At 39.6% G+C, this 27,898-nt stretch overlaps 3 long non-coding RNA genes across 10 annotated transcripts; 2 read left to right on the top strand and 1 right to left on the bottom strand.

Annotated features, from left to right (window-relative positions):
- Positions 1-286: 286 nt before the first annotated feature.
- Positions 287-27,857, top strand: LOC105355439. Of its 8 annotated transcripts, none has more exons than XR_002291530.2 (7): positions 287-651; positions 1,579-1,649; positions 17,518-17,664; positions 19,691-20,863; positions 22,953-23,023; positions 23,574-23,660; positions 26,090-27,857. It is a non-coding gene; the product is annotated as an uncharacterized LOC105355439 (long non-coding RNA). The 8 variants fall into 8 exon arrangements; XR_002291531.2 differs by having other exon boundaries at positions 287-604; XR_002291535.2 differs by lacking the exon at positions 17,518-17,664 and having other exon boundaries at positions 291-651.
- LOC111948442 lies at positions 1,656-3,957 on the top strand. Its single transcript, XR_002874454.1, has 3 exons — positions 1,656-2,569; positions 3,245-3,356; positions 3,767-3,957. It is a non-coding gene; the product is annotated as an uncharacterized LOC111948442 (long non-coding RNA).
- Positions 8,761-14,571, bottom strand: LOC111948443. The gene is made up of 2 exons (XR_002874455.1): positions 13,917-14,571; positions 8,761-9,987 (listed from the first exon to the last, which is right to left on the bottom strand). It is a non-coding gene; the product is annotated as an uncharacterized LOC111948443 (long non-coding RNA).
- Positions 27,858-27,898: the final 41 nt, after the last annotated feature.

A 27,898-nucleotide genomic window follows, 5' to 3' on the forward strand; every position in this document is an offset into this window, starting at 1 on the left:
AAGATCACCTTTGCAAGCTGAAAACATTTTGTGGCGTAGACATGTTACAGATGAGATTGATTGAACCAGTCAAAATAAATAAAAAATATAGCAAAAAGCATGAAAAATTGCACAAAAACATCTATGAAGCAGCAAAAAAGGAACTGTGTTTTAGTGATACACCATTGTAAACATCAGAAATGCTCTGCCAGTAACAAGTGTTCATGAGCCAGCCATTAGAAAAAACAGAGAGGAAAAAAAGAATCCCCCGCTGGAAATAATTTCCATTTTGTAAAACCGTGGATTTTCAAATCAACAGGATTACCACATTGCTTCCTTTCATTAAACTATAATTCTGGGGAGTATGAAAACAACCGAGACGATTCGGAACAGTTGCTGACGTAATGGAACGTGAAATGAAAGTCACGTGACCTCCTCTGTTTGATCAGAGCTCGGAAAAACGTTTCGAAACAGAAGTTCCACTGAAGTTTCAAAACTTTCCGGAACAGGAGCTCAATCTTGCCATTACTGTAATGGTTATTAAAGTATTCTAAAGATCTTCTCTCCATCTTGCCATCTTGTCCTGCGTCTGGGTCATCCTGATACACCGTGACAAAGAATTGGGGTGAGGACGGGGGAATTTGGAGAAGGCAGAATCACTGCCTTTTGCAGGTGTGATTTAAAAGCTGCTCTGATTCCTTCTATGGCTTCTGATTTCAGTAGATGTATTTTTTGGCATGGGGGAAAATCTGACTTTGGTGTTATAACCACAGAAGGGGGCATTCTTTACATCATGTGGTAAAGATGCCAAGAGATCTGAAGGGCCAGTAGCCAAGTCAGAAGCCACTGAAGATGGCAAAAGAGGTGTTTAGGAGACATGGATTAAAACGTTATCAGCTATCAGCCGGACGGTTCTCTGGCAGGGAGTTACCGGTTTGCTAAAACCCTCCTAGCAAGGCGAACAGGATTGCAGTGTCAAAAGGTGACTGCCAATTTTTGTATTTGTATTTATTTATTTAAGGGACAATGCATACAACAAACAGTGTAGAATACTCTAAAGGTAATGAGACACTGTAAATATGCAGGATTGTAGCAATCATGTGCCTGCAGCTCTTTGGTGACAAAGGGTCCTAAATCCTTACTCTCAGCAGAGGGGAATTTAGAAAATGACACATGAGGGGAAGTTTGGGGGCTAAACACTTCCTTCTGAGCGAGTGTTATGCATTTTAAAGTCCGTTTTCAAATATTTCCTTGAAAAACGTTTACCTGAACTACAAATTAGGCTTATCACGACAAAAGTAAGAAGTGCAGTGCACATCCTCATCCATCATTACATCTGACCCAGGCTGGACTCTGGTCTGGGCAAAGATCAAGCCAGTGCAATGAGATGGGGGAACTTCCAATCTGTGTATTTAGCAAGTGTTTGTGTGAACTTGAAGCCTGCTTGTTTGTGTGTCTGCTTCTACATGTGGGTTTCCACGTAGTAGATCTAAAAATTAAAAAAAGCAAAACAAAACACTACCTGTTGTGTTATCTGTAGAGACAAATATCCCCTCTATTTTATAAAAATGTTAAAAGTTGAAACTTGTGTCTTTAAAGTTGTGGGTGTGCTATGCATGCAGACCTCTGGATGGCGCTGTTGGCACCCCTGTGGACGGTGCAGTAACGAGGTAAGCACAGCTTCAGAATTACAGGAAATTGTTACTCATGCTTTTGTGTTTTACACTCTAAATTATTATTAATTGAAAAGATTTTACTAGAACATTTTGACACTCAACGATACAGATTCTAAAAACGGAATTTCTAATTGGAAAATATTATGTTAAACAGATAAATTTAGTGTCAGACCTGTAGTGAGAAAGCTATGAACCCCCCATAAATGTTCTTCACTCATCATGAACTTTCCCTAGAGTTTACTTTTGAACTTGGCACCTACCTTCCTGTCTCTGCATGATCAGGCCTGTGTTGAATTGATGCACTGTGCTTAGATGTCTGGCTAGAGTGAAAAGTGACTTCTTGACTAATACAGATCATTTCTTCCAAAATATGATCCATATCTATGCTTGTTGGATCAGTGGACGTTGACTACTTAGACCAGAACTCACAGGTAGAAGTTGCTTCACTGTCCTGTAGTCTCATGGCCGGCCCTCCCTATACGCGAATTACGCAGCCGCGTAGGGCCCCCGTCACCAGCAGGGCCCCGAAGTGGCGACAAAAATTAAATTAAAAAAGACCCAAATCTGGCAACCCATTTCATAGAACATCTTTTCCAACGTGTGCTCTCAATGTTGTGCAAAAGAAAGTTGCCTGCACTTTAATGATCCCCCCTGTCAGCACACATGAACCAATTTGGCAACCCAAATAATGACGTTACACCATTTAGCAACGATTGGTCAACATAATTGCATCTGAGTCTGGCACGGTGTGCATTTACGAGCGCATTTTGTTTCAATAAGGTTGGGGAAAAGAAAAAAAAACAGCACATTTTGTCACGCTGATCAAAGCGACAACAAGAAAACGTCATGCCTCAGAGACTTTATCCACCACCAGGAGCTAAAAAAAGATAAAGAACTTCAACATCAATCACAAGGTAAGTTTGGAGGATGTTGGGGCTTTATTTTTACATTATCCAGCATTTCTGTGCAGCTGCGCAATTTACGTAAAATACGAAGCGATCTGAGGTGAAGTTTGCACATAAACGACCCCCTTTGTCGTAATTTCCCATGGAAAACTCGAAAATAATTTTGATACCCAAGTTTCCAAGATGAGGTTGGACATGACCTTCTAAAACGGCGGAAAGTAAAGAAAAGTAAATAATGACAACGATATGATGGCTGAAAAATGTTTTAACTCACGTTATCGTTTTGTTTCATTGTTTTGCTAACACATATTTAGTGCGTTCTGCATTCTCCGGTTTATTACAGCATAAAAACTGCTGTTTATCTGTTATAGACAGGTAGTCAGGTAGTCTGAGTTTTACAACAATGAGTGTGTCATAAATCTTGCATTGGCATGAAATATGGAGAATAAAAACTACCAAATACATAGGAAATAAAGGTTCTCATCTATAAATGACAAACAAAATAAATGTACTAATTTTAAAATTATGAACATACAAAATAATACAAAAAGAAGTGTATAAAAGGCTTATATTTCCACTTATTCTCAAATTAGTGTTCACGTTTTATTATTTATAAGTAGGTACATTTATTTCTTATTTGTATTTTGCAGTTTTGATTCTACATAATGATGATGTTTTGCACAGTTCCGTCTCAGCCGACAGTTTCTTCTGCTCTCAAAAAGCATCAAAAGTATTGGAGGTGGTGCAGCGTCCACATCCCAAGATGTTCCTGACTTCATTGAAGATTTCATCTCAGGTAATTTTAAAAGCATGTAAAGTAATAAAAAAAAACAGTGTCTGCATAAACCCTTTTTTTCATAAACAGCAGCTGAAGAGTATGGAGCTCCAAACTGTTCATAATTAAATTAATGAAATATGACCTTATGCAAATATACAATCAAACAATAAACCTCTCATAAATATATCAAAAGATCATGAAATTGTGAAAAACCTGCACACAGATTTTAAATGAGCCACTAAAGTATTATTAGTATTCTGCTAAAGATATTTTATTAGCTTTATCATTGATTATTGTATAATAATAATTCTTGTTTTTTAGCTGCAGAAGAAACTGCTGTCACCACATCTACTGTTGAAAGGGGAAACATTTGACTGTTTGACTTTTCACTGTTTGCTTTTATTGAAGTTCTGTCTTTTATGTTCCAGGGGCTCCAAGAGAGGCGTATATGGAAGAGGAGCCGACTGGATCCAAAATTCCACCTACCTCAAATCCAGTTGGTCCAGCTGAATGTCTAACCACACTCTCTGATCCAGTAAGAATGGATTTGGTGCAAAGAGGTCCTTTTCAGACTGAGAAAGACTCTGACTTTCCAAACTCCCCCTCATTGAGCTGTTGTTTTCTTTATGTTGGATTGTTTTATTGTCATTTGATTTGCTATTAAGTTGCTGTTTTTAATAAGTTGGAGTTTTGTGAATGTCATTTGTTGACTGCCTAATAATACATTAAAAAATATATATCTATATATCTATATACATTTGTCATTGATTTTTTTTCTTTGCATTTAAAATTTGTTTGGCACCACTTAATGTGCATCCAACATCCAGGCAATATACTGTATTCAATTATTTGGCAGCAACCATAATTCACAAATGTATTAATAGAGAGATCTCATTTATATTACAACAACAGTTGCGTTTTTTGGTGCTGCTGACCAGTTAGAGGGCCCACAAATTAAATTTCGCTTAGGGCCCCCAGAAGACCAGGGCCGGCCCTGTGTAGTCTCATCAGTTCTTTGTTGGGCAGCAGCTTCTCTCTCTGTCCCCTGTTGTCCCCAACTCTCTCTCTCTCTCTGGTGGCTCTGAGTCCGAGTGGAGCTGCAAAGACGGAAGCAGCTCAGAACCTCTGATTACAAGAAAATCGTTTTGATACAATACTGAGGGAATTTGTAACCACATTTTTTCTTGTATCTCTTAACAGAGATTTATTAATGTCGATACCAAAAACAGAAAAAGAAAAAAAGGGCAGGTGCTCAATAAGGGTGCACGTGTCTGGTTCTACTGGTTCCAAGAACCAAATGCAAGTTTTGGTGATGAGCGTGTGTTTGCTGTGCTGGCTTCTAAACATTGACTGTAAATACCAACTGGACATGCCGACCCCTCCCCCATCGTGTACCAAATAGGAAGTACCTGCTGGCTTTAAGAAGCTAAAAACACGTAGATATGGATTAGATCGACTAAATCACGGTCACGGTTGTGAAAAAATGGCAACTTAATTGGCTTCATTTGTCTGGAATCGGTACCGTCGATCTACGGTCTATGCTTCTAAACTTTGAACTTCCACCAAAGAAGCCTTAATCCGCTATACACTCCGGGCAATTACTCTCACGCACACTCGCACATGCACACCTGAGGACACTAAGAGTAACCAATTAACCTATAAAACGTGTTTTTGGACTGTGGAAGGATGAGAAAACGAGTTTTTTTTTCAATGGAATTATTGAAATGAAAACACTTCCATGTGATTCTAATTTTTGGAAAAGGTCTGGATATGCCTCAGACTTCAAGGGAAATGATAGCTTCAGATGTCCCCCTGGTGGCCTGAAGAGGTAAAACCATTGGGATAAAACCTGATGCACTAATTGTTTGCAAATAAATCTCCCAAGTGAATCAAGTTTTTTTTTAATAGTTCATTTTTAAATATCTTATGTTTTGAACACTTTTTTACAGAAATTTTGCATTGATTAATCTAACCCTTATACTCTGAAAAATTTAATCAATTTAATCAATTTTTTTTAATAAAGCAAAAAAAAAAACACATACAGTGGTGGACAAAATTGTATATACCCCTCAGTTAAAAAAAGAAAGTCTAAAAAACTCAATGAAATGACTTTAACTGCTCAAAAGTAACAAGTTACTTGATGGTACCCATAACTTAACATTTTGTTTCACAACCTTTTGAGGCAATCACTGCAAGGAAACGGTTTCTGTATTTGTCAATGAGCCTTCTGCACCTGTCCACAGGTATCTTGCCCCACTCCTCATGAGCAAACTGCTCCAGTTGTCTCAGGTTTGACGGGTGTCTTCTCCAAATGGCATGTTTCAGCTACTTCCACAGATGTTCAATGGGATTCAGATCTGGGCTCATAGAATCCACTTCAGAATAGTCCAACGCTTTTCTCTTGGTCATTCTTTGGTGTTTTTTTGGTTGTGTATTTTCCATCGTTGTCCTGTTGGAAGATCCATGACCTGCGACTGAGACCAAGCTTTCTGACACTAGGCAGCACATTTCTATCCAGAATGCCTTGATAATTTTGAGATTTCATTTTACCTTGCACAACTTCAAGACACCCTGTGCCAGATGCAGCAAAGCAGCCCCAAAACAGAATGAGCCTCCTCCATGTTTCACAGTAGGGACAGTGTTCTTTTCGTTCTATGCTTCATTTTTGAGTCTACAAACATAGAGCTGATGTGCCTTACCAAAAGGCTCCAGTTTTGTCTCATATGTCCAAAGGACATTTTCCCAGAAGCTTTGTGGCTTGTCAACATGCATTTTTGCAAATTCCAGTCTCGCTTTTTTATGATTTCCTTTCAACAGTGGTGTCTTCCTTGGTCGTCTCCCATGAAGTCCACTCTGGCTCAAACACCGACGAATGGTGCGATCTGACACTGATGTACATTGATCTAGGAGTTCACCTTTAACCTCTTTGGAGGTTGTTCTGGGCTCTTTGGATACAGTTCCAACTATTGGATACAGTTCGAACTATCCTCAATTTGTCATCAATTTTCCTCTTCCGGCCACGTCCAGGGAGGTTGCCTACTGTCCCGTGGGTCTTAAACTTCTGAATAATATGTGCCACTGTTGTCACAGGAGCTTCAAGCTGCCTAGAGATGGTTTTATAGCCTTTACCTTTACAATATTTGTCTATGATTTTGTTTCTAATGTCCTGGGACAATTCTCTCCTTCGCTTTGTGTTATCCATGTTCAATGTGGTACACACCTTTACACCAAACAGCAACGTGACTATTTGTCTCCCTTTAAATAGTCAGACTGACTGATTATGGGTTTGAAAACAGCTGTGATGTCAATGAAAGGGACATACCTGAGCTCATCATGACCCCCTGGGTAATTAGTTCTCAGTCTTTAATGGAGGTACCAACATTTTTGTCCAGCCCTATTTCATTAGTTTGTTTTTTAAAATAACTCTGTTAATCAAAAACTCAAAAGTAATGGCTGATTTTGATTATTTCATTTTCAATAAGTTTTAATTTATTACTTTTGAATGTTTCAAGTCATTTTAGTGAGCATTGTGGACTTTCTTTCTTTAACTGAGGCATACCAACAATTTTGTCCACCACTTTATAATTCATATGTATTATGAAAATGAATGAATGCAAAGCAGTATCAAATTTTCCTAAAGAATAGACTTTGTGGCACCTACCAGATTTTGACTTGGAAGAAACTAAATAGCTCTTTTACTGTTAAATATTGCAGATCCCTGAGTTAGGTAATATTGCAAACATGACACACAAACACCGTTAAACATTTGGAAAAGTGACAGTAGATGAAAATTCCTATGAGGACGTTAAATTATTACTAAAAGTGATTTTTTTTTTTAAGAAAATTTGGACTCCTCCCGAGGTTAAAAGTCAACAAAGCTATGAATGGGGTTTTAAAATTAACAATGTTCAGATCGCTCCAAAACGTCTTTTGGAAATCGCCTAACTCAGACCACCAGAGAGAGAGAGGGGGCTCTTTACCAAAACAAAACACCACAAAGCACATCAAAATGAGCAACCCCCCCCCCCCCAAAAAAACATGATGCAGGAGCTCCGTGAATTCTGTATAATTGTTGGGGATTTCTATAAGAAAACAACCGAGAACTACCGAGCCCAGGGCTGAGCCCTGACCTCAGTGCAGGCTTTGCCAGCATATTTTTTTTGATCTTTGGATTTGGAGAATACGGCCAAATCTTTCAAGTCAGAGGGGCTAAAGTCCAAGTCACTTTAATTTAGTTACTGCTGTTGAAGTCCAATTCGAGTCTAAGGTCGCCATATTCATGACTCGAGTCTCCCTCCCTCCCTCCTTCACCTCCACACCTCTGCCACTCACCCATTAAGGGCGGGTAGAAAGAGGGCTTTGTTGGGGAGGCGGGGGCAGTCATGTAGAAGCCTCTCAAGTAGAGAGGGGGCTGCGATGTTGGGGCAGGTAGCTATATAACGTCACTTGTGGCTTTCTTTACAAATTGTATCTAATCTGCTAATTGGCTCCTCTGTTCGACACCTATAGTGTTGAATGCTTTGATGTATACGTTTGATCACAAAATCATGACATAGTTAAGGGCAAGCCTCATTGGATACTCTTTTAGATGGAATGTTGTATAAGGAAGAAAAGAATATCCTTACAAAACTCTTTCCAACTCACAACCCTTTTGAAGACCAAAGTGGGATGACAGACTTCACAGGGGCTAAAGCTCAAGTTAAAAGTCAGTGAAATGCATGTGCAAACACACATGTACAACCACATGCCTGCAGCAGAGGTCACTAGTTAATAATCTGTTCGGACCAGACTGGGTTAAAGTTACATAAAGCGCGTGTCCTGAAAAATCACTAAAGACAGCTTTTAATAAGCCTCACAAGTTCACTTAATTTATCACATAACTTTCTGAGAAGTCTTTACTCATTATTCTTAATGCCTCTCTGTCTCCATTTTTATTCCCATTAGCAGAGTGAAAGCTCACTGTCTAACTAAAAATCTTTTTTAGACCTAAAATTAAAAGAACATTGCCAGTGATTTAACCTTTTGTAATTTTAGTTCACACAAACATTGATTATGAACCTGCATTCAAGGTTTTGTTCAACTGCTTCCAGGCTTATGAGGAGTCCGGCCGTTCTCCTCTGACCTCTGACATCAACAAGTAATTTCCACCCACAGAACTGCCGCTCACTCTTTTTTTTGGACCATTCTCTGTAAACCCTACAGATGGTTGGGGGTGAAAATTCCTCTAGATCAGCAGTTTCTGAAATACTCAGACCAGCCCATCTGGCACCAACAACCATGCCACATTCATCTTTCTTCCCCATTCTAATGCTCGGTTTGAACTGCAGCAGATTGTCTTGACCATGTCTACAGGTGTGTGTTATGAAGCAGCCAGAAAGTGTATACAGACAAACACACATACTCACACACTACTACTACGATATACATGTTTTGCATACTTCTTTATTTTGCTGACATTTTTACTCACAGGCTTTCTGCAAAATGTCACACACTTTTATTTTAATGTTTATGATTTCAGTAGATGTGTTACTAGGGAAAATGAAGGTTCGAGAAGCTTTGGACTGGACTGAACCAACTGGATGGAAGGCTTCAATGCTTAATGAAACTTCATGCACCCATCACTTATCAATTTTGTACTCTGTAGGAAACTTCTGAATCATCCTAACCATCTGGAACAGCAGAGAAATAGGGAGTAACATTATTTCAAGAGGGGGTTGCAGAAACACAATGGAGCATTTGACACATACGTTGAAATGTAGAACTCTAATCTAGGACATCTAATACAAATATGCCAGCCAAAAATCAAATCCAAGGTAGAGATGTTGGGAAAACAACAGTTCAGAATTCCAGGCAAGCAATGGGGACAAGGATATGTGCTGGAGGCAAGACATACAACCCTCACACTCTGGCAACATGATTGAACAAGATATTCTTAAAAGAGAGGAACAAAAAGGTGAAGTGAATTAAATAATCAGAAAAAGGTGCATAGAGCAAAGAAAGACTGAGTGAGGGAGCAAAGCCGCCAACCAAGACAAAAAGACTGAGATAATTTCAATAAAATAACTTTTTAATTTTTCATGATGCATTACTCAACATTCAGTTAGCATATCAACTAGTACAAAACTGTTTGGTTGTTCATTTCCTGTTGACAATTTTGATTATGTCAAAGTGTATTTTTAAGTTTTAGTTGTACTTCAAGTTAGCTTTAGTTGCTGTTCTTATTGATTGCACACATTAATTGTTTTTCTTTTTTACAATTGTTTTAAATAAGATATTCCCATATCTGCTCCACCTCACTATCTCCTTGAGATGTTTAGACAAAAACATAGGAATTGGCACACAAAAAAATGTAACAAATTTTAATTAATTAAAATTTTTACTTGGCCAAAAAAGGGTTTTTAGGATGTAGAAGATCGTGTCTTCACTCTCCTGCTTCATCAGAATGCACAGGCACAAACCACAGCCACCACCAGTATGTTGCCAATGGTTGCTAGCACAGCAATCCACAGCCAAATGGTGTCACTGGAAACTTTTCCGTCATCTTCAGGTTCTGAGGGTCGGGAATAGCTGGCACTGAGGTTAGACATGGATGTCTGCAGGGATGTGTTTCCATTGTATGGAGAATCCATGAAAGCCACTGCTGGAGTTTCTACCATTGAGAGAAAAGAGAAACAATTCAGAGGCTTTAGTATTTGTACATTTATTTCTATTACACAGATATTGTGGTAGCAAAGACAAACAAAAGCTTTTCAATTGAATTTCTTTCATTTGAGAAAAAAAAAACTGCTCCCATAATAGATAATAAAACACCAGACGGAGGACACAAATACAGTATTCCCCCTTTATTCGCGGGGGTTAGGAAGAATTCCATACACGCCATGGAATTCAGGAGCAACTGGTGACAGATTTCCATTCTCTGGAGATATTTTGCAGAGTTTGCACAATTTCATGGCTTTTATCACTTCACCAGCAGCCCAAAACATCCACAAAGTAATAGTGAAGCTGAAAGAGCCGTCAAGATCATTACATGGGGGTATTCCAGAAAGCAGGTTATGCTAGTTACCACAGTAAGTTTGATGGTAAGGAAGCAGATAACCTCAGCTTTCGGATCCAAAAACAGAGGTATGTTTCAGGGTATGTCAAGTTGCTATAGCAACTCATGCTCTGAACATAACCTGGTCTGGAGCAGGTTTAGTTGAAGGTTAGTTTATGTTCAGAGAGGGGAAGCAGCATGGCGTGTCCATTTGAAGATCATTTAGTGGATGAAAAAGCTCAGATAATCCTTTTTCCACAATGAGAGAGTGATAAGACCACATATGGATGTTGGAAAAATAAACTTTTTTACATTAATCTAACTTAATTATTTGCTTCAGTTAAGATAAATCATTTTTTTTAGTTCAGTCAACCTAAAAATAACACGTAGTTATCAGACATTTATATTACTTTCATTCAAATTAATTCAATTAAGTAGGTGTAACTGTGGTGCTGCTGTTAGATTGGCAGTGCAAGGAATTGTGGGATACCATTCCCTTTGCCTGTCTGGACGGATTTGGGTTTAAGTGTGGGTTTTTGACCAAATGTGTTTAGTTTTTTAGCTATTTTACTGTGTTTTGCTGGGTTATTTTATCATGTTTAATCCTTCCTGCGCCATGAGTGAGAGGGAGGGAGAGAATGATGAAATTATTTGGCACCACTAGTGATTCTCTGAATTTCAAGAACTTGAGTTAAAGTCAGTCATGTTTGATAGATACCTTTTTCATGTTGGAAATCCGCATTGAATCATTCATTTTAATGTTATAAAACTGAGAAGTAGACATTTGAGAGTCCAAGAAGTGGAATAAATTAAAATGGAAAAATACATAATTGAACTGGAGTAATATTACATTGAATTTGATAAATATGTAAATTTGAGTCATATAAACAAGTATTGAGTTGGATAGACATAAGAAATTTGGTTGAATAAATTTATCTCAATCACTTGTTCCCAATTGAAGAAATTCATTTAAGTTGGATAATATATATATATATATATATATATATATATATATATATATATACACACAAGCGTCACAATGAAAATAGAAATGAGATAGAAACTCATGCGTTTACTTTGTCCGTTATTTTTCTCCAAGCAGAAACGTTTTCTTTTGCTGATAATGTAGCCGTTTTCCTTTTTTATGGGTGTATACTCTTCATACACCGTCATTTAAATCTCTGACTCCGTCTCACTAAGGTATAGCACTCTCTTTTTTCCATGGTGACTAGGGATATCGGCGATCCATTGAGAATGTCTTCATTTACTTGCCGTGCACGCGCATTAGCCCAGGGTTACCAAGTCGATCGTAATTAAGCTAAATCATATCCGGTCTTTTGGAACCGACATACCCAGAGTAAGCAAGTTTAGGCGGATTTCAGCCAGAGTTCAGGGTTAAAGTCAGGGTAGTTTAAACACGCTTTCTGGAATACCCCCCAGGTCTCATAAAGAAAGCTGCTGATCCCTATTTTGTAATGCTTGCATACAGATCTAGTCTACTGCAGGATGGTTACAGGCCTGCTGAGCTTCTCATTGGTAGGAGGCTTCGCACCACAGTGCCAACTTTCCAGCCTGACAGAAGTTGTGATGCAGAAACTGGAATGGGTGGGCCAAAGTCTTCCTACCCTGCATCAACTCAGAGACAAATTTCTATTAAACTACTTCCGCCCTGCACAAACTTTGTCCTAGGAAATGACAGGTTGTTTGACCACAGGGAACGCTTTTACAGCAGATCCAAATATGATTGGTGGAGACTTTAAAAGGTGAGTTTCAATACCTTTTAAGTCTCTAAGTTTACTGACTTCTTAGGTTGTCAACAGCAATTAGTGAATGTCAGCAAAAAAAAATTCCAGTCTCATCCTTACAAGCACAGGGGCTCCTCAAATATCTGTGCAAGGTTCCCTCCTCTTCACCTTGCTGATACCTGACTGCATCACACAGCTCCACTGTTCTAGTTTTGTTTGCAGAAGACTCAAATGGTAGGTCTTTTCAACAATGACATCGCACATCGCAAAGTCAGCTGCCTTGTCAAGTGGGGCAGTGCAATAATGTCTTTCTGAACATGGAGAAAATAAAGGAATTTGTTGTGGATTTCAAGATAAAACACACCCTGAATGCCCCTCTAACCATCAAATACTGTTTGAAACTGATGGTGTTTGACCCAAAATGCAGGAGACCGGGCTTGTGGCATAAAACTCAAAGGTTTGAGGAAAAAAAACTTGAACATGACAAAACCATGAACTAAGGGAGCAAAAAAGAGTGATAAAACAAATGACTTGAAGCCGTCTCCTGAGGTTTGTTGTAAGGAAAGTCAATGACAAAAAAGTAAACCTCTCCTTAGGACAAATCACTAATCATGCGACTCACCTGGGGGACCAAAACATATTCTAACAGTGGCTCAAGCCTCCCTCTATAGGGGGTTCCTGCCTTAAGTCTTATTTGCAAAAAAAGGGCATCAACAAGATTAAGAATGCATAAATATTTATCAACGTATCCCTGGAAGGCATCTGTATTTAGGAAGCTGAAAAAAATCCAGCTGGCCCTTGGTTTAGCCAGCAAAGTGACCCTTTAGAATCTCCAGATTAAAATATGTGGCCTTTTTCTGCAACTCTAATAGAGCAAAATCCTGCTTTTTTTCTCCTTTAATGGCATCCCTTTGACCTCTACCCCACTATGACTCCACAAGGCAACTTCTGCATGACAAGTGTTCTTTTTAAAAAGCACAACTTAAAGGCTACATTTGAATTATCAAGTGAGGAGCAGACAAAATCTAAAATAGGCATACAAACCGCAGTACATCAAAAGAGTAAATTGGAGCAGAAAAAAAGCAACCTTTCCAATCTGTTCACACAGATTGCATTCTGGTTAGCATTTTTTTCTTCTGATTTAATCTTTTGTGTTCTCATTGTTTTCTTTATAAGGCATTAAATTCATAATTAATGATTTCTAAAATAAAAGTAGTCTAAATAGAAAAACTGTTAATACCCATTCAACACAAATAATTAAAAAACTTTTTATATAGAAATTTTAGACTATATAAGAAATAGATCAATTTTTTGTATAATAAAAAAAATCACTTGCCTCCATGTTTGGGTTTGCAATTTTGAATAAACTTATAAGAAGTTTAGTTATCTATTTTCAAAATCCTTTGTTAATACTTTAGTATAGTTGTATTTATATTTATATAAAAAGTCCAAATCTTAACCGTTTAGGACATTACAAAGTTATAAAGTTAGGTCAAAGGATCAGTGGAAATACCAGTTATGAGCCACTTTATCTTAAATCTCATTTGAACTGATTTTTCTAATATGGTAAAAGGTCCTTCAAACGAACAGTAATTACTTAAATCTGATCTATGTGATTCTCATTTCTGCTTTAATTTTCAGTTGTTTGGTAAGTCAGAGCTTAAAATTGTTTCTATTATCTGGAAATGTATTCCTAAATAAACAAAACAAAAGTATCTATTTACACACAGATACAGAATACAATTCTAATTATTTGAACAGAGATCTACAAGGAACACAGCTTAAGGGAGGACAACTTACACCCAGCAGTATGAAGAAAAAGATGAGTTGTTGAATGGCTCCGTGCTACAACTCGTGTGAGCGTAATCAAAGACAGAAAAGCGCAGGCAGGGCTTACAGAGAAAGAAACTCAACTCTGCTTAACAGACGGAGGGAGATGAGGGAGTGTTTGCTAAGAGCAAGAGACATCTCTCTGAGCCAGAGCCAGAGCTGTGACGTGGTGGTTGGGGCAGATTTATAGCTGCATTAGTATGTCTGCAAACAAGGGGGAATAAGAGCAAAAATTGTTAAATCAGCCATGATCCATTGCACCCCTACTAAATGTGCAAATAATTGTTTTGTTTTGATTTGTTTTTTTGTTTTTCTTCTTTTTTAACTTGTTCTGTCCAACAGCTGAGCAAACAGATTAGAGCTAAAGGCTTTTTGTGTTGGACAGGTTTTACTATCACAAAAAGAGGTTATATAGCTTTGAGAAACCAGGGTGTAGATCTGTACAAACCCCTTTTTGTTGTATTATTTTTTATTTATTTGTTACATTTAGTGTGTGGGGGGAGGAAGAGGGGAAGAATGTGAGGGGGGGGGATGGTGAAAGGAGAAGAGGTGAGAAGGTGGGGGATACAAGTACTGATTTGAATAAGTTATTATTTTAAGTTGTAACAATTATACCAGATCTGCTGGAAAGACAAATATTACATCAAAGGTGAAATTCTGACACTTAGATGAGTGGAAAACATCTGTCCATCAATACACTGTGGGTTAGGAGGAGAGATGAAGCAGACAGGGAGCAGTGTGGCAGTGTGCACGTGCACGTGGGGGTGGAGATACATGCATGCTGCCGAAGTGAACCGTGTGTTCATAAGGGGAACCAGATCCCACCCAGCCAGACCAGCCAGACCAGGAGAGGGGAGGAGAGACCCCCAGGCCAGGAACCCCCCCGGCACCGGACCCAGGTAGCCCGGGAGGGGGGGGAGGAGGGGATCGCCCACCCACCCAGCCAGGCACAGAGAGTGCCCCCCTACAGGGGCCCCCCCGAACGCCCAAAGGCATAAGCGAACCCGGCGTCCGGCCCCAAGACCACAGGACAGGAGCGCTTGGCCGTACCAGGCGCCAGCCATGGGGGCCACCGGGCACCGGACACCGAGACAAGGGCCAGGGACGACGCCAGGGCCCCGAGAACCCATGAGCCGCCAAACACCCAACCGGCACCCCGCCTCCGCGAGCCAGCCCCAGCACCCGGCCCGAGCATCCCAGAGATCGCCGCGCACCCACAGCCACCCCCCATAAACCTACCCTCTACAACCCTCCTCCCCCGCCATATTATCTAAGCCCCCCTCCCCAACCCCCTTAGTGCCCTCCCCCCTCTGTGATGGGGAGGGAGAGCCCCAGAGGATCCCAGCGAGCCAGCCCCCAGGTCCGTCCCACCCATGCACTCTCGCACACATACTCACAATCTTCTGGTTACCCCCCACCGCCACGCAGTAACCCCCTCCGGCCGACCGACCCCCCAGCGCCGCACACCCGACCAATTACCGCAGCCGACAGGATACCCACAAGCCCGGCCGCCCTGAGAGAACCAGGCGGGTGAAGACCGCCAACCCCCCCCCCCCCCCGACCCCACCTATGTATGGAGGTGTGGGTGTGCTGTGTGTGTGCTGCAGGAAAAATACGAGGTGTCCAGTGTGGGGGGCCCCAACGCTGCCAAGCCACAGAGCCCCCCCACTCCGGGATCCCTCTGTGTGTGGTGGGTATTTGCTGTGTGTGTGCTGCTAACATGCAGTGTGTGTGTCTAAAGTGGAAGTTAAAATTGTGGGGGGGGGGACCAGTGAAAGATGAGCACGGATGTTTCACCGTGACCCCTCCACCCAATGTGCAAATTATTAACTGTAAAAATGGGTGTTTACATTTGCCTAGACAGCTCATGTCGTTATTTTGCAAGTAATTTGGAGTTAAATATCATTCAATATATCTAGATTAAAAAGATGAAATTGATTGACAGCTCTTCCTATTCAAGGGTTAAAGTATAAAAGAATAATACTTAGTTATACATAAACAGTAGGAACAGAAAAATGACATAGCATGTAGTAGTGTGTTGATTTCATTTGCAGTTGATTTTCATTTGCAGTTCATTTGCATAATTACAACCAAGACAAGCCTGAGGCTTCCTTGTCCCATCTGTCTGCAGTATTTTCTACTGTGCTGACTTAAGTCTCAGGGGGAGCTTGTATAAATCTTATTTACCTTGGCAAGGTTAGTGAGCATGCTTTTGTCTCAGGAAGGAGTATCACAGATGTCCAAAGTCATGCACACCTGAGCATTACTGCCTTAAATTTTTCATCTTAGAGTTGCAGAGGTCAGAATCTGCAAATAAAGCCTCATTGTGAAACCAAAGCCCAGTGCAATGGTATAAATGAAAAAATAACAAGTTAAAGGCTGATCGTAGATACTATCCACAAACAATTTTTACATCAGCTTCCCATAACTACTTTATTCCGTTTAACCTGTTAAACCTATTATAAAGTAACTAACGTGAAAAGATTTCAAAGAAAATGAGCACTGGATCTGTGGACATTACCAAATCATTTTAATGAACCTCTGTTTTTTTAATAGCCATGCACTGGCTAATCATTTTTTAAACTTTGAGTGATTATCTTAAATATGACTCCTTTTTCAGCTTGAGCTCATTCTTGTCAGAACTTCTTTACTGTGAATGAAGGAGCCAATTAAAATGAGCCAATGCATTCCAGAGAGACTTGAGGGCAATAATGAATTACATTAAAGCTTGGGTGGTTTTTGCCAGCAGATGACTTAGCGGTGGTATTATTGTCCAATTTTAACAATTTAAGACAGTCTTGACCTTAAAAAGGCAGGATGGGGTTTTGAATTAATCTTTTGTTCACATTTTCTAAATAAAAAAATAAAGATGGCCTATCATTGACATGAAAACAAACCAGTTAAGTTCAGAATGTAAAAGTGATCGCCCAAAATCTCTTTTTTGTTCCCCTACATTTATTATTGTTTGTTGTATGTTTTAGAAGCTCATTGCACCCGCAAAATAAAAGAAAGACAAGTCCTAAAGAATTGTGATTGAATCAAATAGACTGAAGTTTTACTCTGGTTTAAAAAAATGTGATAATGTTCCTCTATACTATTGCTAGATAAATCTTAATATCTATATATAACTGATCTGTAATTAAAAAGAATATCTGAAGAAAAGGTTGTTTTCCTGCAAAATACGTAACCCTTGTGCTATCCTAGGCACTTTAACATTGGGAGTTGGGTCATCTAGACCCACTAGACAGTGCTCTGAACCTTTTTTCTTCAATGATTTGTGATCTTCACTGGTGTCCATGGATTACATGAAATCTTTCCATCTTTATCCACCTTTGTCATAGTAGGGAGAACACATCAAAGTAAGGGTGGGGTCATCTTAGATAGCACAAGGGTTAAAATAGTAAATGACTAAATTATTTCTACTAATGTATCAAATGAACACTGCCAAAAATGCACCAAAATAAATTATTTCGCTTTAATATTATCAATGATTTTTTTTTTCATTGAATGTGTTTTTGTTTTTTTTCGTTTGTTAATGTTCTGGGTTACTGTTGCAGTTCTTGTTCGACAGAGTCCTGGAGTCTCATGAAGCCCCATGGGCATCTGTGAAACATCAATTTCCTAAAATACATAAAGATATGTCATAGATCAGTGTCCAGACAGCAGTTAACATGGGACACATGGGCCAAAGCAATGCTGTTGCTGGAACTGAAGATAGGTGGGTGATCTTGTCCTCTAACACACCTCCAAAGAATGGTTGAAGTGTATAAATATGTAAATATGCATTATGCACATATTGTACACATGTGTGAAGCTGAAAAAAGTATACTAAAATTATTCAAAGAAAGTGTATATTATTGTGCATTCTTGAACCTGAAATTGGGATGACTACTCAGGCAATCATTGAAGCACAAAGATGATGACTTTGCTGACTTTTCCATACATGCATTGGAATGCAAAACGTTTTCCTTATTAAATGCAGAAAAGATGTGTTTCATGTTGTCTCTATCATTTCAGTATTATTCATTTGGAAATCAATTTTGGAATGTTGCTTATAGGCTTGCAAGCATTCAAATACCATTGATGGGTGTTTCTTTTACACAGAGATGTTTCATTTTTTGTCAGCCTAAAGGTGCAGAGAGTAGGCTGTGTGTGTTTCTACGTGCTTTCATCAGTGAGGATAGGAATGACTTTGCGAGTGCATTATTTATGTTGTAGCATTATGTGTGGTGTTAACATGTCCCCTTAGACTACTGCATTCTGGTAGATTCTCTCAGAGAGGGAGGGGTGGAAAATCCAAATGTAAGATGGAGAATGGGAGACTGGGAGGAGAAATGGTGATGGAGAGAGCAGAAACCTAGCATGGGGTAGGGATATGTGGAAAGATAGAAGAAAAAGAAGTGGGGAAGAGCGAACATATGAGAAAGAGGGAAACGTTAGGCAGAGGAAGGCAAATGTAAGAGAGAAAGCGAGTGTGGTGGGTGGAAAGGGGTCGAGCGAGAGATGAGGAGGGAAGTATGATGCTGCCTTTTTGTGGTAGCACAAAGTGTGGCACCAGCAGCAAGACAGGGAGCGATGAGAAAGGTAGAATTAAGCAGGAAAGAGCTTTGACTGATTTGACTGGGCGAGCTCGTCAGGATTCCCAAACAGGTAAAACATCAAAGAATGCAAAAATGTCTTTTTCATCTGCAACAGTTTTGTCAGCAGAGAGCAGGAGGGGATCTTTACTTCCATGACAGCAGCATGAAAGACAAAAAGAAGGATGTCGTAGAGTAGTCAACGTGCCAAACCCCTAACAAAAAATTCATGCTCCATCCATTCTCCATTCCTTCCTTTCTCCCTTCACATTACTACATTACTTTTCAGTTCCCATGTTTGCTTTACTTCTAATCATTCTCAAAATATTTCCATTACATCCACACACAAACTCCCTTCTGTGTCCCCTTCCTTCACTCAGTTAGCATCTCCTCTGCTGTCACCTCCACAGTCCCTAAAGGCAACTCGCTTTTCCATCCTTTTCTAAATCTTCATCTCTTTCGGCTTGTTTTTTTTTATTTTGAAACGCATGTGAGCATTTGTTGATCTGATCCCATTTGTTAACAGGGAAAAGCTGAGCAAATTTGCAGTAGAGAGTGATGAAAAGAGTTTAGTGAGAAGAGTATCCATGTAAAGTTAGTCATTTATCAGAAGCTAGAATAAAAAGTCGTAAGTCCTCCCTCTACCGGGTACAAAGTGTGACTCTTTAGATTTTCTGCCTGACTTTCTGTCTACAGGCTATACTTCTGCTCGTCTCAGCAGAGTGCAAAGGAATCCTTCTGGTGCTTGAAAATAAAAAATAATCCTAACCAACACTGACATGATTTTGGAAGAAAAGACCACTAAAAACAAAAGGGAACTGAACGACTCAGAGCACAGCAGCTAAAATACAAGGCATTCTGCAAACAGAAGAAGAGAGGCATGGGGACAGAAACAGAAAGTGTGAAGGTAAAACAGAATGATGCTCTCATCAGGCAGGCGAAGGACAAGAAAATGACATAACATGGCAAACATAGGAGAGAAGGAAAAGTGAATCAGAGTGCTTTAGGAGAAGGGATCCAAGAGGTTGAAAACTTAAACATTCAGTATGATTCAATTCTGGTGAGGGAAGGTTGAGTGACGGATTGCTGTTAGGCACACTTGAATAAGGTCATATAGTTGATTCAGCTCCTAAATAGGGAGCTCTGATTTACTGTCTCTTCTTACAGGAATAACCAAACAGATGGAAGAAGAAGCTTGTTGAGGACTGACCTCAGACACACATAAAAGCCTAGACAGAAGAAGCCTTCAAAAACAGACCAGTGATGTCATGTAAATGAAAAGGAAAAGGGTCCACATTTAAGGAAAACGTGAGATCAAACTGCGATAAGATGAACAGTAAAAACTACTATTTTCAAATCAAGGGACATCCAGCAGACACTGCTGGAAAAGTGACAAAAACACACCAAGTACCTCCAATTAAACACTGATGCTGAGAGGCCACTTGGGAAAGACATGATCATACGTCATCCAGCTTAGAAGAAACCAGATGGACAATAATTTGTGCTGTGTTTTCTAAAGAAACAGGAAAACCTCATTGTACAATAACCAAATGCTTACAAGTGGATGTTCACCCATAATAAGACAAGGCTTAAGAATAAGTCAGATGTGGGTTCGTAATGGTTTCCATGCCAGGCAACAGAGGGAAGTCAAAAGGAGGAAGTGAATAAAATTGAGCTGATGTTTATCACAAAAACAGTACTGGACTGACAGCCCTGGCTAAGTCTGACAGCAGCTTCACACCACTTCCAGATCAGATGAAGCAACACACCCGAGGCCAATCTTTCATTTTTTTGTTCTGAATCGAGTGCAGCTTTTTATCATCTCAGATGACAATCTTATTACAGAAATTGACATAAAGAGGACAAGCCGAGCTTGCACATTCGTCCGTACTAGAGAAAAATGCCCTCTTACGGTTTTTTTCACCCACGATTGGACAAATTGTGAATGTCATTGAAACACTGAGTTAGCGCTGCTATATCCCCAATTAAAATGACTGGATTCCACAGTTGCACAGTCCAGCTCTGTGTGTGTTTGTTTGGTGTAAGGATGAGGGAGCGAGTGCTGTCACACAGCAGCTTGTGTGAATGTGAGTGCAGACACAGCTGTATCTGAGCATATCTTTCAGTAACCCCGAGGTCTGTGCGTGCTGTGTGACTTGGATTTTCCTCACCATTGACGGGACTCGACTTGAATACCAGTGGAAGACAAGAGAAGGAAGGAGAAACACGAGAAAGAGAAGTGAAAGACACTTGCATGAAGGAGCAGAAGAAAAAACATGGTTGGATAAAAGAAAAAAGAATGCAGCAAAGACTTTGGCTGCCCCCCTGGTGCAATGTGTGGTGAGTATACATTTTTGTTTTAGTGTCCTACACAAGTGTGTGCGAGCAAATCTTTCATCAGGCTTAGATGAGACGGCTTAAGCAGATCAGGAGAATGATTTGATGGAGCTTATGTAACGTGATAAGATAATAAGGCGATGTGGAGAAGGTATTGTGACCCATTACGCTTTCACCCTCAGATCCAAACTCTTTAATGGAGGAACCATGACAGCAATATGTGGGTCATGTGGCTCCCAGCCTGGGAGCCAAGTAAAAATAGAATGTAACAGTGTCACTGTTAGAGGATTCATTATGTGTATGATGAATTAGGCATGAAGGAAAACTGTCATTTAGGTGAAAACAAATGTTTTTTCTGTGTATTTTGTCAAAGAAAGAGTTTTTCGAATTTTAAAAAATGTCCTCCAAAGGAATTGTTGGATCCAAAAAAGACCAAAAACATTTTTTTTTTGTGTGTTACTGACTTTTGTTTGGCTCCTATGAATGTAAAGTCACAGTCTTGAAATGAGCTCACAGTCCTCTACACATGCACAAAGATGGAGGACACGTGACAGTTGCTTGATGGGTGCTGGGGTTAAATTCAGTGCTGGCCATCTGAGCTTGTAATCCGGCTGCAGAATATTATAATGTCACAAGGATCTGGCTCCCTCACACTATCACTCTGCAAATCAGCTGAGAGGATCTGAGAGAATTGGTAAACAAAACGTCTTACTGCTCTAAATCTCCACAGAGACCTTTTTTCTAAGGCTGTCTGTGAAATCACTGACAGCAGTGTTTAATCGATCCAAGCTTGAGTTAAATGGCACTTTTACACTTTATACGCACTTATTTATATGACTTTGTTTCCTATAGCTAAGAAGAAGTTGCAAGTGAAAAACCCAAAGCAAATAAAGTGTTAGTTTCATAAGGTTATAAAAATCTGGTCTGCATGCAAAATGTAGTGAGAAAGCCGGACATAAAACAGTAAATGTAGTTAATGTAACCACAAGGGGCGCAATCTAGTACTTTTGCGTGCAGGGTAAATGCAAAGGTCAATTAATCGTGCAACTAAAATAAAATAAACTTTCATCCTGGATCCATCCGAAATTTGAGTACAAAACAGGAGAGGAGGAAGGTGTTTTCATAGGCAGAGAGAGAAAAGTTCAGGCAGGAGTGTTGGACTTCAAGTAGGAACTTTAAATGTAAAGACAGAAGCAAGGTTCATAGATTCAGGTAAAGGATGTTTTAAAATAATATAGATGACAAGAGAATCATAGTAGGAGCAACCTGCATGCACAATGTTTCAAGAAGAGGAGGACATCCTGTGCCTGCCACATACTCTTAAAAAGATCGTGGCTTGGGTGGGTTTAGCAAGACAGAACAGTGGTGCGGAGGATGACTTTGGTGGTGAGGAAGATGAAGAGGGCAAAGGTGGAGCTAAGAACCAGTTGGTGAAAGTTGAAAAAGGTAGAGTGCTGTTTAGCAGGGTTATACAGCATAAAAAAAACAACAGCATCAATAATTATATGTTAACTATCTCATTGCTGATAATTCTCCTTAATGCTGGACGTTACTTTAACAATCTTTTCTGTATTTTTGTTTACATTTTTAAATTAAACGAAAAAGTCCTTCACTCACTGCCTCTGAATACTGATGCAGTGTTGAGCACCTTAAGGGGGACCAGATCTTTAATCTGACAGTTTTATCATGTATATTTAACAGGATTGTATACATAAAAGAAAAAAGACTTGCAATCTAGAGTCAACTCAATCACAAAAGTGATCATAAAAAGTAATGTCTGTTATCAAAAGGAAACAGACAGTTTAGTGAAATGTTCACTGTTTTAATTCCAGTCATGGTGTCAGTTAGGCTCCTGCAGTATCCTCCTTTTTGAAAACAATAGAAAAACATGATCAGACTGTTAATTCAAATATTCAGCATTAAGCATTTTCTGCAACAATCAGAATTATTGAAAGAAATACGAGAAGAATGTGATTATATCAATTTGAAAGGATGCCTCTACTCTGTCTTTCTCCCTTAAATATATTTATGTTTGGTGCATTTCTCCAGTCGTAGGTGAGTCTTCAAGGCAAATCTTTCTCCTTCTCCACAGGCTTTCAGGGAATAGATCTATATTGGAAGATGCAAAATCTACAGGATTAGGCACAGCCATGGACTCTTCAGGTAGAGATAAAGTACTGACTTAACCCTTGTGCTATCCTAGGCACTTTAACATTGGGAGTTGGGTCATCTATACCCACTAGACAGTGCTCTGAACAATTTTTCTTCAATGATTTGTGATCTTCACTGGTGTCCATGGATTACATGAAATCTTTCCACCTTTATCCACCTTTGTCATGGTAGGGAGAACACGTCAAAGTAAGGGTGGGGTCATCTAAGATAGCACAAGGGTTAAAATGGCTGAAGGTTTAGAACAGAGATGTCAGAATTCGGGTCTCGAGAGGCGGCGTTTGCCTTCCAACCTGCCATTGAAGCTCCTTATTGGATAATCACACATGATTCCGGCAATTAGCATCAAATATGGTAGGATTTTTGGAAAACCAACAGGAGGCTGGCCCTCGAGGCCTAGAGTTTGACACCCCTGGTTTAGAGGATGAATGGTTGAAGGTTAACAGGGAAGAAAGCCTACATCACTGAACCTTGCTGGTGTCAGGGCTGCTAAAGGACATCCATTTCACTTCCTACTCAACTGGTTCCTCTTCTGCATCCCCAGGTTGCCTCAGAGTGCATGTTTGATGTCTGCAAACTGCTGTAATCTGCAGTTCTCCCTCAGGAGAGAAAGGAAATCTCGATGCAACCTGTGAGTATGTACAGATTCATCCTTCTCCAGCTATGCCGCGTAAACAGGGAGATCCCAAGCACATTTACCAATCACGTTAATATCTCGCTCCCAGTCATCAGAATAGAACTCATCTCCTTTTTACAGACATAATAATTTTACACATTGATGGAAGTGTGTTGTGTTTTTTCCTGCTGACATTCCTACATTTCTGGAATACAGGTGGTAACTCTCTTCTAAAGCTACGTTCACACCGGCCGCGGCAGCTGGGATTTAAGCAACTACTTTCAATGAAAAGTCTATGTAAACCCGCGTCTTGGGCTTTTGCGTTCAAAATTCTTGCATTCATGCGTTGCTGCGCAAGTTTCTAAGTCCTAAACCCATGCTGAATGCAAGAAGCTGAACCTTTGACTGCTGGAACGCCAAACAGCTAAACCTGGATCGATAAGTGACATGTGGATAGCATCCTTTTCAAAACACGGAAGTGACAACCATTGTAAAGATGATGATGGAGGAGAAATGAATAATTTTCTTTTTCTGTCCAGCTGAAATTCTGGGACACTAAGTATTTCAAAGTTTACAATAGAGCTGTGAAAGAAAAAGCCTGGAGCAAAATTTGACATTTCACACCAAGCCTCTTACAACTGGTGATGGACATGTGAAAGTAAATGGTAGAAAAATAAAAGAAGAAAAAGTTCCTCCCTTTCGCTCCCTGCTTGTCCGGTGCAGGTCTGGCGTGAACTCCACGGCCTAAATTTGCGCTCGTGAAACCACATATAGCATGTTCTTGAACGTGCAACACATGCCCGGTGTGAATATAGCTTGATGTTGAACACAGGTTCCAAACGTATTGGGAGTGTGACAATGATGGTCGATCATTGGCGAGTTAGCCAAAAACTGGGTCAGCAGGCAGTCTTCTAGAACAACTTTACATGAGTTCATACAGTGCAAAAACTGAAGCCTCAGTCAGGGTAAAGTTACAAACATGGATGCAGTGTGTGGTCCTGGCTTTTCACACGGCTAGCAACTGCGCAAACTTTTTAAATAAATTTCGTCTCAAAATGAGGATCTTGATGTATGTGCCTATATCGCAGGAAGCCATGACACAACAGCAGCGGTTCTTGCTTTATGATCAGTAGGCGTATGGCCAGGGCAAAACTTGGTGAATTGATTTAGGTAGTTCAAAATGTCCTTTGTATTGCTACCTTTAGGTGTAAGGTTAAAAAACGGTGCAAAGTAATTCAAGCAGTCTGTATTTTTTTTGTTCACTAATTGACAAAAAGCTCTGCTTGAATGAGCTGCATAGACACAGCAACTACAAGTTTTAATCCTGGTTTCCACCTCTGCAGTCAAGTGGCCAATAGAACTGAGATCTAATGTGGTCAGGGATTCCCTTGATCCCGAGATAGCTCAAGTCATCATGCACTTTTCAGAACAAGCAAACACAATTCTGTCATTTTTAAATTGCCATCCATGACCGGTAGCGTCTAACGTTGCAGTTGTTAAAACATCTGCCAAGGGATTGTAGTCAGTCACTACAACATATGTGGAGCTATATAAATATTAATGAAACTAATTAACAACACTCAATTTTTGGGTTAAAAAAACTCCAGTTTATAGGGTGGATGTCTGCATTTGCTGAAAAAAACCACAGCTGGCATATGCTATGATACCCAATTTTCCCAATTGCTTTTGGTAAAGAGCAGCACAAAGGTCAGTGGTGGTGGCTGTGGTGTGCAGAGTTTATGGGTGGTTAGGATTTGCAAAGCCAAGGAATGGGGCAGTGTTAAATTTGTCAACAGGAGTGTCAAAAGCAGTGCAATGTTCACCACAATACAGTTTTGGGTCTTGTTTTGATATGGTAGAAGGTATTTTGTGATCACAACTTCAGGTTGGCACAAATCCTTCAGGAGCTTGGCAATGGCAGCATAGCCTTGTAACCCTCGTGCTATCCTATGGGGTCCAGATGACCCGATCCTTACATTGACGTGTTCTCCCTACCATGATAAAGCTGGATAAAGGTGGAGAGGATTTCATGTAATCCATGGACAGTGAAGATCACATATCATTGAAGAAAAAAAGTTTAGCGCACTGTCTTGTGGGGTCTAGATGACCCAACTCCCAATGTTAAAGTGTCTAGGATAGCACAAGGGTTAGAGTGTATGGTTGTCTCTCGTACACCTTCCAATGACAAGCAGAAAAAATGACTTTAGAATATAAACTAGTCTGAGTTTTTCCAATTTAATGGGAAAAGTATATGTTTTAAATGAAGTTTGGTGTGAATGTACTGCACATTCATGCAGGACAAAATGTGCATGTACGTCATAGACAGTTAATGTATAAATTATTGAATTGCTCTTTTACTTTTTGCCTCATATACCCAGCTGTTTTTTTTAATCAATTTTCCTTTTGTCCTTCCTAATACTACTGCTGTCCCTTTTCTCTTTCAGGCATCAGACTTTTTGGGGGTAGGGTTCTGTGATAGTAACCATGTTCCCCAGCGGCCATTATGTCTGCAGTGCTCACGCAGGAGATGATGACTCTACAAATGATCAAGAAGAGCGTATCTTAGCTGTGCTGGGAATCATTGGAACCATTCTGAATCTTTTAGTGGTTATTTTTGTCTATATCTACACCTCTGTTACCTAATGTGTTTTATAATGTCCTCACACTGCCACCTTCCCTTTTTAGGGATTTAGTCTTCAAAGTTGCTGTTCTTGGTAAACAGTGAATCCTTAAGAGTATTTGTCTGACTGAAGCTGGAAACTACTGCCTCTTTTCTTTTTTCAGTGATAAAGGAATAAAAGCACAAGTGGTACTATTTTTAAACCATATTTTGTTGTTTAGTCAGTGATCCACATCTATTTATCTTTGCTCAAACTTATCCATGAGTTTTTCTAATGCAATCATCTTGACCAGCTGCAGTGGAACTTTGTAAAGGTCTATTTCATGTTTCATCCTCTACTTTTGCAACTCTCAAGTTCATAGCTCCATTGCTATTGAGAAATGGGAGATCATATCTAAAGCAAATCAACCCAACTGTAAACAAGAAGACTGTAAGTCTAAATGCACCTGTAATTCTAGAGATTAACAAAAGCACATCTGTTAAAATCCCCAATTTTTCAAATATTCATTTAAAAATATCCAACAGGTTTTAGATGGAAGAAATATCTAAGAACAGCCAGTTCTGGCTGTGCCAGGAGTCAAGGACATCACACTAACTCACTGTAGCTTATCTGTGTATATATATTAGGGGTGTAAGGATCAATCAATTCATCAATTTTCCCAACCTGAGGTTAGCTGTTCATCAAATCAAACTAAGTCATGAGAAAATAGTTTCTAAATGAAATAAACAAATTTTGGAAAAAATCATTTGGATTGAGACGTGGTAGGGCGGTCGACCCATGATCATAAGATTGCGGGTTCAATTCCCGCCTTGCACACTCATGTGTCAAAGTGTCCTTGGGCAAGACACTGAACCCCACCTTGCCTCTGGTGGTAGGTTGGCTCCAGTCTTCAGCAGTGGAGCCTCCACCAGTGTGTGACTGTGTGAATAGGTCTGTGACTATGAAGCGCTTTGGGCATTGTAGATAGAAAAGCGCTATATAAGTATAAGCCATTTACCAAGTGGATCGGTGAAGTTCAGCAGTCGACACACATGTGATGGCAGCAAAAAATAATCAAATCATCATTCCAGTCCAATTTGTGGAAGCACTTTGAATTTTGTAGAAAGACTTGACCATACAGTGTGGTAGATCCAATCAGATTGTTCAAAACTAATGAACCAATATTTAAGTTATGATATAAATCACCTCATTGTTAAATGTGTGTGTGTGTGTGTGTGTGTGTGTGTGTATGCATGCATCTGATCCATCTATCAGATTGAAGTTCTTTTTTGAACCTATATTATATATGCACTTATTGAATATGCAACACATACTTTTATCTTTCATTGATGTTGGTACTTAGAGTGAAAGAGTAAAGTGATGGAGGTGAAAAAATCAAGAAAATTAAAAATAAAGAAACCTTTAACAACTTCATTTGGAAAAAGACTTTACAAAATTATGTCTGACTTTTTATGTTATATGTGCTTTTCTAAGTGTACAAATGTCCACCTTGTATGCCTTCATTGAAATGACAGCTGACAAAAGTCAGTGAAATAATGCTTCTATTTTTTCCTGTAATAAAATCTGCAATAAAACCTGCAATAATCTCTTATCATATACTGAATGGTATGAAATTTTAGACTATGCAGAAGC

This window comes from Oryzias latipes, chromosome 13 (assembly GCF_002234675.1).
Source record: "Oryzias latipes chromosome 13, ASM223467v1".
Lineage (NCBI taxonomy): Eukaryota > Metazoa > Chordata > Actinopteri > Beloniformes > Adrianichthyidae > Oryzias > Oryzias latipes.